General features: G+C 43.4%; 1 protein-coding gene across 1 annotated transcript in view; it reads left to right on the top strand.

Moving 5' to 3' along the window:
- The window catches only part of LOC311242143 (plexin-B2-like), a 339450-nt gene that overhangs the window by 145821 nt on the left and 178180 nt on the right, over positions 1 to 15449 (top strand). The window contains 1 exon segment of the mRNA XM_084331096.1: positions 10281 to 10328. The gene's annotated coding sequence lies outside the window, so the exon portion shown is untranslated.

The raw sequence follows: 15449 nt of genomic DNA, 5'->3' as shown, positions 1-15449 counted from the left end.
TGCTGGTCGCAGCTAAACACATATATTAATTTGAATGTAAGCCCCTTGGCCTGCTGTAGAAAATATTGCAACAATTTACCAGCTAAGGAGTAAAGTACAATACAATATATTAAACATTACCAACATGAGGTCCTTGACATGACCATGAGAACCATCGGGGTGATGTTAGTGAGTCACCTCTGTTTGTGACCTCTCACCTCTAGAGGCCTCTGATGGAACAGCAGCTTAAAATGATTAATCTGGAAGGATGGAGGGAGAGGGAGAAAGAAAGGGGGAGAGAAAAGCATTGAAGGAATGATGGCTGGGATGGAGGGAACAGAAAGAAAGAAAAGAGAAGGAACGATTTGGAAGAGTGGGTTGCTCCCTTTATCAAAAATGTTTTTCTCTCTCTCTCTCTCTCTCTCCTCTCTCTCTCTCTCTCTCTCTCTCTCGTCATGTTGTGATAGGAGCCATGCATCCAAAGCTGCAGTCTTTCCCTTCCACACACAAAAAACAGATACTGCCTGTTTTTGTGTGTGAATTAAAACAACATTGCAGCTAAATAGTTTATTACTCGGATGTACCAACTCCTCTTCTTAGGGCTGGGCGATATGGCCAGAAATGATATAACGATATCGATAACAATATTATATCACTCGATATATGATATTATCGATATTGTTATAAGTAAAAAATAATCGATTATTTTTTTGATTTCTTTTGTTAAGATATCGCTTATTAAAATATATCACGATAATTATCGTTATCGTTATATCGCCCAGCCCTACCTCTTCTATTCTCATTTCTTCTCTTGTTTCCCTGATTAGCTGCATTCTGCATCGTCAGGGTTTTTTAATGGTGTGTGTATGTGAGCGAGTGTTGTGTGTGCGCTTGTATGTAGACGTGTCCTTACACACGTGTATGCCACCTGGGACAATACAGACACAAATACACACACAAACATGCACACACACACACACACACAATCCCTTGTGACAGTAAAATCACTCGTCTATCTTTTCTCATAAAGCTCCTGCTGTGTTTGTCTCTGCTTCATCCTTCCACTCGGGGCCCAGGGCCCCACGCCACAGAGGAAACCTCAGCAGATGGCTCCTGCAGGGGGTGGCAGGAAGCTAGGCGAGGCCCAGGCTTGGGACGAGGCCTCCAGGGACCCGTATCGGTGCCTCCGGATGTTTTTTCAGAGACAGAGAATTTTTTTTAATGTGATGGAGAGAGAGAGGGAGGTATTGGAGGGATAGAGATGGAGCAAAAAAGCTTTAAAAGCTCTCCCCCTCTCTGTATCCCTCTCTTTCTCTCTCTCTGTCTCCCTCTCTCTCTTTCTCTCTCTCTTTTTCTCTCTCTCTCTTTCTCTCTCACTCTGTTTAAAGATGTTTGGAATTAATCACAATCTTCTGAGAATCCATGTGAGTAGTTGTCATGGTAACCAAGCACTGTATTCTTAGATATGGATGACTCATGTCTGGTTAGTCTAGTTAGTGACGGTCTTTGTCCTCAGAATGAAGGTCAACACAAGAAGCAATGGTGGAGCTAAACAAGAGACGGATAGAGAGACGGACAAATAGAGAGACAGAGAGACAGATAGAGAGACGGACAAATAGAGAGACAGATAGACAGACAAATAGAGAGACAGACGGATGGAGAGACAGACGGACATTCATTTTAGGTGCTTCTCATAAGGGGGTGTGTCTGAAGATAATTTTTTTCTAGTCGCTGTTTAATCCATCTCTATCGTAGACAAAACTAAATCTGTAATGCGCCCAAACAACAGACTTAAACGACACTCGAGAATATGATGTGAAATTAATGCAAAGTGACTTAATGTCACCAGTAGCTTAACACATTGAGTGCCAGCAGGGGGTGCACGATTTATCGCTTGAATGCCAGCCTTTTGGGACTGCTTTACCGATATTTCATGATTTTCGCGGAGCTATTTCTATATTCTATATGGCTATGTGTCTAATACGCCCGTCGCTTATCAATGACTTGCTTGCAGTCAACATGTACGAAACGGATTGTTTTTTCATCTGTACATTTCCGTTTTATAGTTTTTGAAAATTTATAGAAAAAAAATAAAAGATTCCGCAGGAATCGCCCTTTAGTGTAATACACACAACACGTTGTCATTTTCCGGCTGATTTATGAATCGTTTTCAAATAAACGCTAGATTATCGATAGTATATGTGTATTTATGCACGCTAGAGAAGCGGGCTGAAAAATCGATTTATCTATGACCTGGTCAGCGCTAACGTCATATACACACATAGGGGACACGTTGTGAAATATGTGAAAAAAACATCTGATTACCCCAAGACTGGTAAAATAGATTCCTTACCTCACATCAGATGTTCTGCAAAAATATTATTCCAATTCCTGATCGCCATTCCAAATATCGATCGCGTTTATTGATCCAACGTTATGTACTCGAAACACATATTACACACTGCTCTGAGGGTCCCCAATGAATGCAGTAGTCTCGGGTTACATTGCCTGAGAAGTAAAATGTGGAATCCGTTTTTTTTCCCCCCCATGCATTTCCATTGAGTCCAATCCAATGGGTGCAATACCATCCGGGAGACGATAGGGGGTGGTATTTGCCCTTTTCGAGGTCGGAGCCAATCCCAGTGATAACGTGAGGCTGGATTGATGAAAAATGAATGGATATCGCTAATAAAAGCAATAACTAATAAATAACGAGATTTCTCGTCGTTGGCACTCAAAGTGTTAATAGTAATTTCTGAGACAAACTGACACAGCTGCACTCACCACCTCGCCTGGACAAACTAAAAGGTCCCGCTCGGTTTTGGATTTAAATGCAGCGTTTATTAATTACTAATGTTAAACTGAACTTAGTATTCCTTATTCTTCCCTCCACTAGTCTGAGGGTCCACCTTGGGCAAGTGTTAGTACCCTCTCTAGCCTCCCTACCTAGGGATACAGGGTGCCGCAATTCCTTGTGTGTGCGTGCGTAGGGATAATGCAAAGGCTAAGGGAGAAACCCCTGAAAGAAAACCGCACTGCCTTGTGTGTGTAGGAATACGCAAAGGCTAGGTCCTCACCGACAATGGGGTTACCTGTAAGGAAGGGCATCCGAGGTATAAAACTAGCTACAAACCAAAAATGATGACTCCAGTGGCGTGGACTCATCGCCAGTCCAACCTCACTGTAGTGGGAAATAGGGACGTAAAACGAAGATGATGATGATTAGTCATTAGTGTTGTATGACAGTAAATGGAAATAGTCAAAGGCCAGTTACAAAAGCACTCTATAGTGATGTATTAGGCTACGTTTAGACGAGCGTTTTGTGAACAGAAACCCCAAAAGTCATCTTGCGGTTTCACTTTTAATTTTACGTTTAGACAAGCGTTTTGGGGTGGAATTCTCCGTGCAGACGACGCTGTAAGGACGGAGCCCCGCTGTCACACGATTGGCGCATATGTCACATGACGTGCTGTGAAGACCCGCCCTACTCTGCCTCTGATTCGCAGACTGTGGATGGGGAATGTGATTGGACTAAAGCAGAGTCACTCACAGACAGTGGGTCCACTCACGCCGCGGGACAGATTCTTGTGTATTTAACCCTTTCACTGCCACACGACAGCCGGTTGTGTGATAGTAAAGGGTTAACCTTCTGTCGTGTGGCAGTGAAGGGGTTAAAAGTACTGCCAATGTAGCCTTCAGGTGATCTCCGTTGATATAGTCAGACATACTTGCTTTGTTTACGTCTCGGCTACTGGCGCATACCTGCTACCTGTGACGTAAGCAGTACGCGCGACCAGAGCCGTGACAACCCTTTCGTCATCGTTTTAACTGATTTATACGGTTTAACAGTTTAGACGAGAGCGCAAAGCTTTTGCGTTTCTAGGAATTCCACCCTGGAAGGTAGTCTCACTTTTTTGCGGTTTCACCCCGTAAAAACGCCGTTTCCGTATAAACGAAAGGCACATCCGCAAAAATATTTTTGCGGATTCACCTGCTAGCGTTTCCGTCTAAACGGGGCCTTAGACTACAGCAAAGGGTTCCACAGTACAGGTAGAGACGGACAAATAGAGAGACAGATAGATAGAGACGGGTAGAGAGACAGGTAGAGAGACAGACAGACAGGTAGAGAGACAGAGAGACTGATAGAGAGACAGACAGATAGAGACGGACAGATAGACAGATAGAGAGACAGACAGATAGAGAGACAGCCAGATAGATAGACAGCCAGATAGACAGACAGATAGAGACGGACAGATAGACAGATAGAGAGACAGACAGATAGAGAGACAGAGAGACAGCCAGATAGATAGAGAGACAGACAGACAGAGACAGCCAGATAGATAGAGAGACAGACAGATAGAGAGACAGAGAGACAGCCAGATAGATAGAGAGACAGACAGAGACAGCCAGATAGATAGAGAGACAGACAGATAGAGACGGACAGATAGAGACAGATAGACAGATAGAGAGACAGACAGATAGAGAGACAGACATATGGAGATACAGACAGATAGAGACAGACCGATAGAGAGAGACAGACATAGTAGTTATATAACAGCTTGTTCACTCCTCTCTATCTCTTCTCTTTTCTCTCTTCATCACTGACCTCACTTTGGCTGCTGCTGCTCCTTATGGAAGTCATTTAGAATTGTGTGTGTCTGTGTGTGTGTGTGTGTCTGTGTGTGTCTCTCTCTTTCTCTCTCTCTCTCTCTCTCTCTCTCTCCAGCCTGCTAGTTCAGATGAGGCTTGGTGTGTTTGGGGTTCGTTCCAAGACTTGATTCACTGTGTGTGAAACTCGAAGGGTGGGTGGGTTTAACCATCCCCCACCATGCACACACACACACACACACACAGTCTTGTCTTTAGGCCTGCCAGAACTCTGTGTGTGTTCAAACATCTGTTGTTATATTCCAATCATCACTCATTAATTAATTAATTAATTTATTCATTCATCCACCAGTAGTCTTTATTGTATGACAGAAGAAAGGAAAGAAACATAGAAGCACGAAACATTGACAAAGGAAGGAAGATAGAAACAGAGAAACAAGTAAGAAAGAAAGAAAGAAGGATGGGTGGATGAAAAGAGAAAGAAGCTTAGAGGAGAGAGAGAGAGAGAGAGAGAGAGAGAGAAAGAGAGAGAAAGAGACAGACAGAGAGTTGGAAGAGAGGGATGGTGTATGACTTTGAGTTGTCTTTTATCCCCTGCCAAGAGTGTGTGTGTGTGTGTGTGTGTACTTTCCGTGCGTGTTGTGTTTTAGCATGCGTCTTTTTTGTTTTCCTGTAGTGTAGATATGTTTGTTTGTTTGTTTGTTTGTAAAGTGTGTTTGGTCATGCTGTTCTGGTGTTAGATTAACAAAATCTATTTGATTTCAAAATGTAAATATCAAGCAAAGTATTGTGTGTGTGCTTTCATGCATATATTGGGTCTACTTGGAAGGATGTGTGTGTGCTTGTGCGTGTTTCTATAGCTTTATGCATGCGTGTGTGTGTGTGTGCTTGTGCGTGTTTCTATAGCGTTATGCATGCCGTGTGTGTGTGTGTGTGTGTGTGTGTGTGTGTGTGTGTGTGTGTGTGTGTGTGTGTGTGTGTGTGTGTGTGTGTGTGTGTGTGTGTGTGTGTGTGTGTGTGTGTGTGTGTGTGTGTGTGTGTGTGTGTGTGTGTGTGTGTGTGTGTGTGTGTGTGTGTGTGTGTGTGTGTGTGTGTGTGTGTGTGTGTGTTAGGGATGCCATGGCGAGTAAAAATGTCCCCACCGGTTAATGAACAACAAATAAACGACACCAGTGTTAACGGTAACGCCAGACATCTTACAAGACATGATATTGGTCGACGATGATGCTCAACATCTGCAGAACCATTACTTTGATGAGCGAGCGCTTACTAGAGTGTTTATTTTCGTGAACTTTATGACCAATCAACCGGTGTCACTTCACCTGCTCGCCGTGTCTATGAGGCGCTCGCCCTGCCTGCTCACCCGCGTGTCGACGAGGCTCGCTGGCGCCGGGCGCGGAAGGCCGTGCTTGGCTCGACCTATGCTTCATGACATACTACACTCTAGTGTTGTCACGATACTGGAATTTCGACTTCGATACGATACCTTGAAAAGTATCGATATTTTCGATACCAAAAAAATAAATATATATATATATTTTTTTTAACAAATTTTGCTTTTGTTGCTGGTTGATTCTCCTCAGCTTCTCTCTGGCACTATAAGAGAAGATAAATATAACACTTTTAAAACCCTTTGTTTATCTTTAGATCACACATTTAAAAATAACTGTTCATCTCACTTCAATAATTTTTATTGCAGAACATGGTATTTTCTCAAGCAGACAGATGTCAACACTGTAATTTGTGTTGCATGTACCTGACAAACTGAAGTTATTAAAGTCATATTCCAACTTAACTGAATGCACATGTGTGTGTGTGTGGACTACTGTACTATTACAGGTATTGAAAGGAAAAATGCAACTTCCTTAAAAAAATTAATAAAAATTTGTTTTATTAATAATTAAATATCGATATTTCGGGAAATGAGTATCGAAACCGTTTTAAATATTCAGAATCGATATGTATCGATTTTTTGATATTTTTGACAACACTACTACACTCAAAAAATGTGGCTGTCGAGGTCTTCGAGCTCCGCTTGTTTCTGCTACAATCCTGTCTGCTACGTTCTACTCTGCTTCACCAGTGTGAACCGAGCACTCAGATTCTACTCCTCTTCATAACTGCTATGCCTGCGCTCACTCAGTCACCGGTTTCCCCAGCTCTACTTAATCCACGATGACATCCGTAAGACATCCATTATCGACCCACTGTGGATCTGAACGGAACATCTTCCTATTGGCTGAGGCTGGAGCTATTGCTTCTCTAAGCTTCATACTGCCGTGCTGCTGACAGGGCAAACACACCAGTCGCGCATGCAGGCACTCGCGGGTTCCGTGCGAGAACAGCGCGCGTGGCCGGGCACACCGAGTCCGACTTCAGAGCGGGCGAAGTCGGACACATTTAGGCACATTTACATTGCAACAGCTGTAAATGCCTAGTCTATTGCGAAGTCAGTCCCTGTTTGAAGATTTTTTTAAGATTTACAGTTCCAGTGTTCTATTGTCCATTTTGCATGTATAACCCAGGCATTAAAGCGTTCCGTCTCCAGACGGATTTCCGTCCATTTGATTCGGAGTTCCGTCAATTTGATTCGGAGTCTGACGGAATTGGCTACCTGGTATAATATGATTTGTAGATGCATGCAGATTGAAACTAAGTTGAGCCAATCAGAGGCGTCAAATATCATGAAAAATGGCATTTTTTTCTCTATCGCGGCCGCGCCAAGCAGTCATTGGCGAGCTGCGGAGCAATAATGGCAGGACTCAGCGACTCGAGAGACAGGATTACGCTGCTCGCTCCGCGGTTGCAGCTGGAGGCTATTGGGCGAGTGACATTTGCGAGGTCTGAGAGGTCTGTCCGCCACATGGCGGGTAACAGAATAGTCATGTAAAATAATTAAAACTGCGGTGTGTTTTGGTTTTTTACGACAGTCGCCCTTTTTTGCAGCCTCGCGCGTCAACTCTCCTTGTTTACCGACGTCACATCCACCACCTGCTTGCACTGTAACGCTGCTATACCGATTAGCTAACGTTAGAAGAAAAAAAACAAAAGAAAGTTATAAAACATTATTGTTTAAAAAATGTTGGTTGAAATAAAATTTCGTGATTTTTTTTGAATGATTAATTGCGAATATTTTCATGTTGAGCGATAGATTGTGGATGAATAAGCACAGAAAGGTACACCGTGCCAATGTTAATGCTTTATTTGTTTTAAACAAGGCGATTTAGAAATGGGCAATGGGGAAATACATTGCGTTGGACAGAGGGTGGAACACGAAAAACGGCAATGACGTAACCACTACACCTCCCTATATAGACTTGTAACTAGTCTATACAGTATATAACTGTAGTCTAGTGGTATATAACTAGTCTATAGATAACTGTAATCTATTATAAGGTATATAACTAGTTTAATATAACTGTACTCTACTATATGGTATATAACTAGTCTATATTTATATAACTGTAGTCTACTATATATAACTAATCTTGTATAATGAGGTTTTACAGTCTTCCGTCTAGTATATAGAAGGTTTTATGAGGGGAGAGTAACGGACTGGGAACCTCCCAGTTCACTGATGACTTCAACAGGTTCAAACTGTTTTTCTTCTCCCTTTTCAGTCTCTCTCTCTTTCTCTCTCTCCTGTCTTTCAACTTCCAAAACTCCCAGTTTGTGTGTCTGTGAGAGAGAGAGAAGGATAGAGATATTTTGGCTTTCTTCATATGCTTGTGTGCACGCACGCGTGTGTGTGTGATGTATTGATGCTCTAGGTGACTTCAGGGCTCACTGTTATAAATGATGTGTCTGTGTCTGTGTCTGTGTGTGTGTGTGTGTGTGTGTGTGTGTGTGTGTGTGTGTGTGTGATGTATTGGACACATGCTCTAGGTGACTTCATATTTTTTTTAAATAAAAAAAAAAGCTGTAGATGTGTTGATTCAGTTTGGCACCACATGCTTATGTTTTCTACTCTAGCATACCTGAAAAACGAATACAGAAACAGACTAAATGCTCAGCATGACCTCAGAATAGCACTTTCAAAAACCAAGCCCAGAATAGATCTGCTGGTTGAAAACTTCAACCAGCCACATACCTCTCATTAGATTTCATTGTGCCATAGATGAAATATTATACCCCTTCTAGCATGATGTCAGGTCAGTAGAATTTTTAAATAAGTCCGTACAAATGAATCAGAATGTTGGGATTTAAGGTTGAGGGGCGGAGGGAGGGGGTAAGAAATGGAGAGTTGAAAAAGGGGTGAGAAATAGAAAGGAGAGTAGAACATGTTTGTTCATTTAAAAGTGTTACAAAATTGTATGTACATATGTTATGAGGTGGTGAGCAACTTAACATTACACTCTGATTATTGCTGTGATGTACTTTTATAATTAAATAAATACATTTCATATACATTTGAAATTCATGGTTTGTTGTGTTCTTTATCATATCATATCATACATATAAATGTATGTTATGGCAATTCATGATGTATTTTTGTAAGTTTGGGTCCCGGGGAAACACCAAATTTCTCTTTTGGTCTCGAGCTGAAAAAGTTTGGGAACCCCCGGGGTAGAGGATCAGGATTTAGGAACATGACTGAACACATCTGGTTCCTATCAGAGAGAGAAAAAGAGAGAGATATGAGGACACAGAGAAAAAAGAGACAAAATAAATCACACTTACACAGTCGTTTCTATTTTTCCATCTTTTTTAGGGAGTTGGTCTGGCTACAAAAAACATGCCTCATTTTGTCAAACCCGTGTGTGTACGCACACACGCACACACAGGTATTTGTCATTGTTCGATGACCTTATTACCTGTTACACCACTGAACGGCATGCTGGGTACAGGTAGCTAGCTAGCCAGGTAGCATAACAGTCTTTTTTTTTTTTTTTTTATTCTCCCCCTTTTTTCCGTATTTTTCTCCCATCCCAATTTAGTCGTTATGCCAATTCCCTTCCTGGTCGTTGCGCGCATTTCCCCCCCCTTGCCGGACTAGGGAGGGTTGATAGATACTATCACATGTCTCCTCCGATACATGTGGAGTCAACCAGCCGCTTCTTTTCACCTGACGGGGAGGACTCTCACCGGGGGGAGTGTAACGCGTGGGAGGATCACTCACACTACCTCCCCCAGATCCCCTCCCTGCTGAGCAGGCGCCCCGACCGACCAGTAGGAGTCGCTGTTTACAACGACCAGGACACACACCCCGCCGGCTTCCCACCGTCTAACACTGCCGATTGTGTTAGTAGGGACGACTGACCAAGCCAGAGGTACCGCTGACAGCTGGATTCGAACCCGGTGTCTCTGCGGTGGTAGGCGAGCGCTTAGTCCGCTGCGCTACCCAGCCACCCCTTGTAGCATAACAGTCTTAACAGCTGGGAGAACCGAAAAGAAAGATGAATAAAGAGAGACTGGAGATGTTACCTGGTAGCAACAAGTTCACACATTTCGAGCATCAACGATGTCACCTTTGTAAATGAATGTGAATGCTTTTGTTCCTGTAAATAACGTTGCTCAGACTCCCCAACATCTAGCTGTTTGCAACGACAGCAGACACAGGACTCTGGAGTTTTCCATCATGTACTGTATGTTGTGTTGTGTTGTGTACACACACGTGACACAGCGTCACATGGTGTGTGTGTGTGTGTGTGTGTGTCTGTGTGTCTTAACCACACCTCTCTTCTCTCCTGCAGGAGGCGGAGACAGAGAGAAGGCATCGTCATAGAAACACATCATCAAAGGTAAAAACGATGACATCATGCCTGACAGTTGTTTGGGCAAAGATTTAAAGGTAGAATCTATAATGCGACCTCCCGTTTGGTGTTGCGCTGTGTTCTGGTTATGTTTTGTTTTGGTCTGGTGTGTGTTGGAGCTGAGTGGCCACACCTCAGGCTCTCTGCCCAGAGAGGTCTGGAGAAACTCACGGTATAATAAGTTACTAAACTCGAGACCCACACGTCAGACCGAACCAAAAAATAATAATGAAAGGAAACCAAAGCAATACCAAGCGGAGCTCTTGTGCCTAGAGGTCGCTGTTTAGTGGCATTACAGAATCTATACCTTTCACATTTCGACTGGCCTTTCTCAATTCATGAAATGTTTTGTGTGTGTGTGTGTGTGTGTGTGTGTGTGTGTGTGTGTGTGTGTGTGGCCAAGATATCATATCACAATATTCTTTTTACGGTGTAAAGTTTTCCAGTACAAAATAATGTGTTAAGAAGACATATTTTTTTTTACGTCTTTATCTTTTTGTAATACAATTGTCTATATACAATACAATGCAAAAGCTATTTTACTCAAACTAAATGTAAATGCTGCTGCAAGGAATACTTTTTTCATACTTTTTTTTTATAATAGTGTAAATATACAGTATGTATGTTTTTTTCAATATGTATAGTGGATGATGATACACATGGATCCATGACTGTATATCTTCATATCCGGTATATCAGTATACCTCCCTCCCTGCCATCATTCCACCCCCAGTGTGCCCAGTCTGATGCCCCAGTTAATTAAAGGAACATGGCAACATTAGGGCATGATGCGCTTTCACCATCAGACAAGAAGATACGTAGATTTGTCTCTGTGCGTTCAGTAGAAGGCTACCCGTCTGCAAGCTAGCCTAGCTCAGCACAAATGAATGGTACCAGCTACCCTAGCTGTTGGGCCAAAAACACCTCTCTAGGCTAGTGTGTTTGTGTGACTGTGCGTGTGGGTGGGTGTAACTAGGCTGTGACCAGGCCCCAGGGAGCGTTCTGTTTGAAGTCTTATAGCTGAATGCTGCTGGCTGTTTGCTCTCATTCAACCATTCAGCTGTTCTGACTTCCTGTAGAGGTAGCAGAGCCGGGCACCTTTCAATGACAGAATACTAACTATTCTCTACAAAGGGATCTTCTCTGCCAGTTATAGTGCTGCTCTCTCTCTCTCTCTCTCTCTGTCTGTGGTGACATAGTGGTGAGTGGTGACTATGTATGATATTATGTTTACATAGTATACTACACACACTGTCACATACGTATATACTACACAGATTGGACCATCTCACTTTTCATGGAATTTTAGGTCTGTGTCTGTCCTGAACCAACCTGATAGTATATACAGTGTGTGTGTCTGCTGTCCTGGACTGACCTGATAGTGTATACAGTATGGTGTGTGGGTGTGCGTGTCCTGGACTGACCTGATGGTGTATATAGTGTGTGTGTAGTCGTGTGTGTGCTGGACTGACCTGATGGTCTAAGCCTTTCTGTAACTTTTTATTTTTTTTATCTACCTCTTTGTTTGATCACCCTCCCTTTCTCCTCTCTCTCTCTCTCTCTCTCTCTCTCTCTCTCTCTCTCTCTCTCTCTCTCTCTCTCTATCTCTCTCTATCTCTCTCTCTCCCTCTCTCCCTCTCTCTCTCTCTCTCTCCTTCTCTCTCTCTCCCCCTTTCCCTCCCTCCCTCCTTCTCTCCCTCCCCCTTTCCCTCCCTCCCTTCCTCTCTCTCTCTCTCTCTCTCTCCTCAGGCCAGGGTCTTGGGGGATTACAAGAGTTTTATCTTTCAGCGGAGAGAAAGAAAGAGAGAGGGAGGGGCAGGAGGAGAGATTAAAAGAAAGTGGCTGAGGGATAAAGAGAGGAGCTGAAACGGGGGGATCAGGAGGAGGGAGGGATAGAGGGATGGAGAGGGGTTTGGGATGGGGATGTGTACAGAGAAAAGGCAAGCCTAGTTGAGCCAGACCCGGGTACATGATGCCAGAGTGACTCACACATGTTTCAACAGGAGTCGGTCAATAGCCTCATTATAGTATATAGCCTCCTTCACCTATAAAGCCTCCTTCTTGTATGAAGCCTCCTTCTAGTATCACCACATCTGTCCTCTCTGTGTTGGAGGCGGGGCTCAGACAGCTCCACACAGTCCCCGCTACACACACACACACAGACACACACACACACACACACACACACACACACACACACACACACACACACACACACACACACACACACAGAGCGGACAGACGGTGAACCAGGTGATCAGGTGTGTTACTCCAGGGATACTGCATGATTCCAGCCAGAGAGTTTGGACGAACAAATGGACTTGGTTTCAAAACAGCATCGCACAGCTCTGGCGTGGGAACATTTTAGGTTTAAGCCGAATGAGAGAGGAGAGGCGAGCCCATTAACGTGAACAAGCCAGTATTTCAACTGGACGACCGTTTCATTCTCCTCCATTGAGCGAATAGTTTAATCTAAAGTGCTGAAAAGCAGCCTTGGGTCACGCATCAGACTCGACGAGTCTGGAGGAGATGAGACGGGAGTCGAAACTGGCATGTGTCATTATCTGCACCCTTCAGTGGCTGCATGTCTCTCCCTCGTCATTCTCTCTTCTCTCCTCTCCCCTCATGTTGCTTTTTAGAATCAGCTGCTGTAGACGGCTTCATTTGATTGGGTTGATTAGAGACAATAGTCTTCACAATGAATGAGCTGTTTGAGCTCTGATCCGTGTAGTTTCCTTGAATCAGGATAACCTTTCTTCTTTTTCTTTTTTCTTTAGACTGGCTTATTCCAGTCAGGGAGGCACGGAATGTTGTTACAGGCTGTAGTTAGACATACCTAGCAAGATAAGCAATACCAGTGCAATATGTCAAAATAGAATCTTTAAATAGATTACATGACTCCATCTTTGTTTTTATGAACCATTTGATTTCACCCCCACTCAGTCAAATATGAGCTGCACTTCCCATTTAAAACCATTTTGCTTACAGTCCAGACTAGCTCTGAAAAACATTTGACAAAAGACAAAGATCACATTATATTGTCATTATATCAGGGGCATAAGATGTTCTTAAAATGACAATAATATAATTTATCACTTATTTCTGGGACAATATATCATCCAACTAAATTAGTAATTGTGACAGGGCCTAGTCATGTTAAATAAAAAGTACATTCATGTAACTGCTTTGTGGTCAATTCTTAATGTAAACATTAGTATTTCTAATATTGTACAATCACCATATCACCATATTACCATTATGACATCAGATCTCCATGTCATTTTATCACCAGATACACCAGATCACCATATCTCCAATATCACCCGTCACCATAACCTTACTATAACCTCAGATTACCATGTCACCAGATCAGCATGTCACCATAACCTTACTATAACCTCAGATTACCATTGATTGATTGATTGAAAACTTTATTAACAGATTGCAGAATGGGTACAGTACAGTAAAGTCCAGAAAAGAGTGTATATACATTTGACGTAGAAACTGTACATTGGAGGAGGTTGGGTAGGTGGGGGGGGGGGTGTCACCAGATCACCAGCTCACCAGCTCACCAGCTCACCATGTCACCATAACCCCAGATTACCATGTCACCATATCACCAAATCACCATGTCACCATAACCCCAGATCACCATATCACTGAATCACCCAACCCCTATTTGGTGATGCCAGTGTGAGGACTTACTGTAGGAGCCGGATCGGCATAAAAACTACAGATACTTTAGTCGGTACCCAGTAGTGCAAAGACACTTTTAACATAGGTCACAAGAACTGCTTTTTAATATCATTGTGACGGTGTGGAAAATGTGTTTGTGATGAGCCCGTCTGCTGTTGTTGTGGATGTGACAGATTAATCTGTTTAAGAGACACACTGATACCGAGTAGTGAAAGCTGTCTGGTGACATATCGCTGATTATTCTGCAGCTTCTCTGGGCTTCATGGGAGAATGTCAGGCTGATCATCCAACACTTTACTTTCCCTGGTGGAAGCAAGGGTTCTTTTTTCTAAGGTTTATCAGACCGGCAGACGGAGGTGGGTAAATAAATATCATAGATTTTGTCACCACTGACCATGGATTAGGTCTCTTTCCGGGATAGATTAATAAACCTGGTCAATCATCTAATCCTGTTTTTGATTTTGTCAGCCTGGTGGTCTGGTAGATCAGTCCAGAAAGATTTAGGCTGTTTCTGGGTGATCCGATCACAAGTGGACAGCCTTTAAGTACATCTGTTCACACCAGGCATTAGAATGTGTTTCTTCACATGTCTCAAGTCACCACTTGTGATCGGATCTCGCTTCCCTCGTGTTCAATATAAATAATAATAATAATAATTTAGGACCTGCTCCGAGGTCATCATTTGGCACACATGCGAACCATGCATACAATGCGTATCTGCGATTAACCCATCCCGTCGTCCTTCCCCCCCAAGGGCAGCCGGGAGCAGACAGGCGCCACGTGAGCCGCGCCAGGGGACCAATCCAAGTGCTCCTGTCCGTCTTCGTCAAGGACGCCACAGCGTTAGCGATCTTGTTGTTGTGCATGTTTTTCCATTGGGTTTATCTTATCGGGGGGGGAAACCCTTGCGAGCACGGGGAGAACATGCAAACTCCACACAGAAAGGCCTGGGAGATACCCCACCTGGGTAACTGGCATCATGGAAACCTGGTCCCCAAGCGGGATTCGAACCCTGGACCTTCTTGCTGTGAGGCGACAGTGTTAACCACTACACCACCGTGCCGCCATATGCAAACGAACACAGGCCTACGCCTACTAAAGACGCATGCAAGTTAGATACATGCTAATATTTTAGATCACATGCCGTGTTCCCATTACAATTTACAGAGAGACTGCGCCTTCTTGACAGTGAGAATTAACACTGAGGCTACGTTCAGACTGCAGACAAAAGTGGCCCACATCGATTATTTTTGCTCATATGTGACTCAAATCAGATTTTTCAGATCAGATCAGTGTGATTTGGGCCACTTTCCTACGTGGTCCTAAATCAGATGCAGGTCGGATTTTCTGCAATGCGACCGGAGTCTGAACAGTCATGCCACTTTTACGTCACTCTCTAGAGATTGACATTCA

The sequence above is a fragment of the Notolepis coatsorum genome (assembly GCF_963971535.1).
Source record: "Notolepis coatsorum genome assembly, chromosome: 15".
Classification (NCBI taxonomy): domain Eukaryota; kingdom Metazoa; phylum Chordata; class Actinopteri; order Aulopiformes; family Paralepididae; genus Notolepis; species Notolepis coatsorum.
Note: the sequence above shows the minus strand (reverse complement) of the source record. Positions and strands in the feature narration are given on the sequence as shown.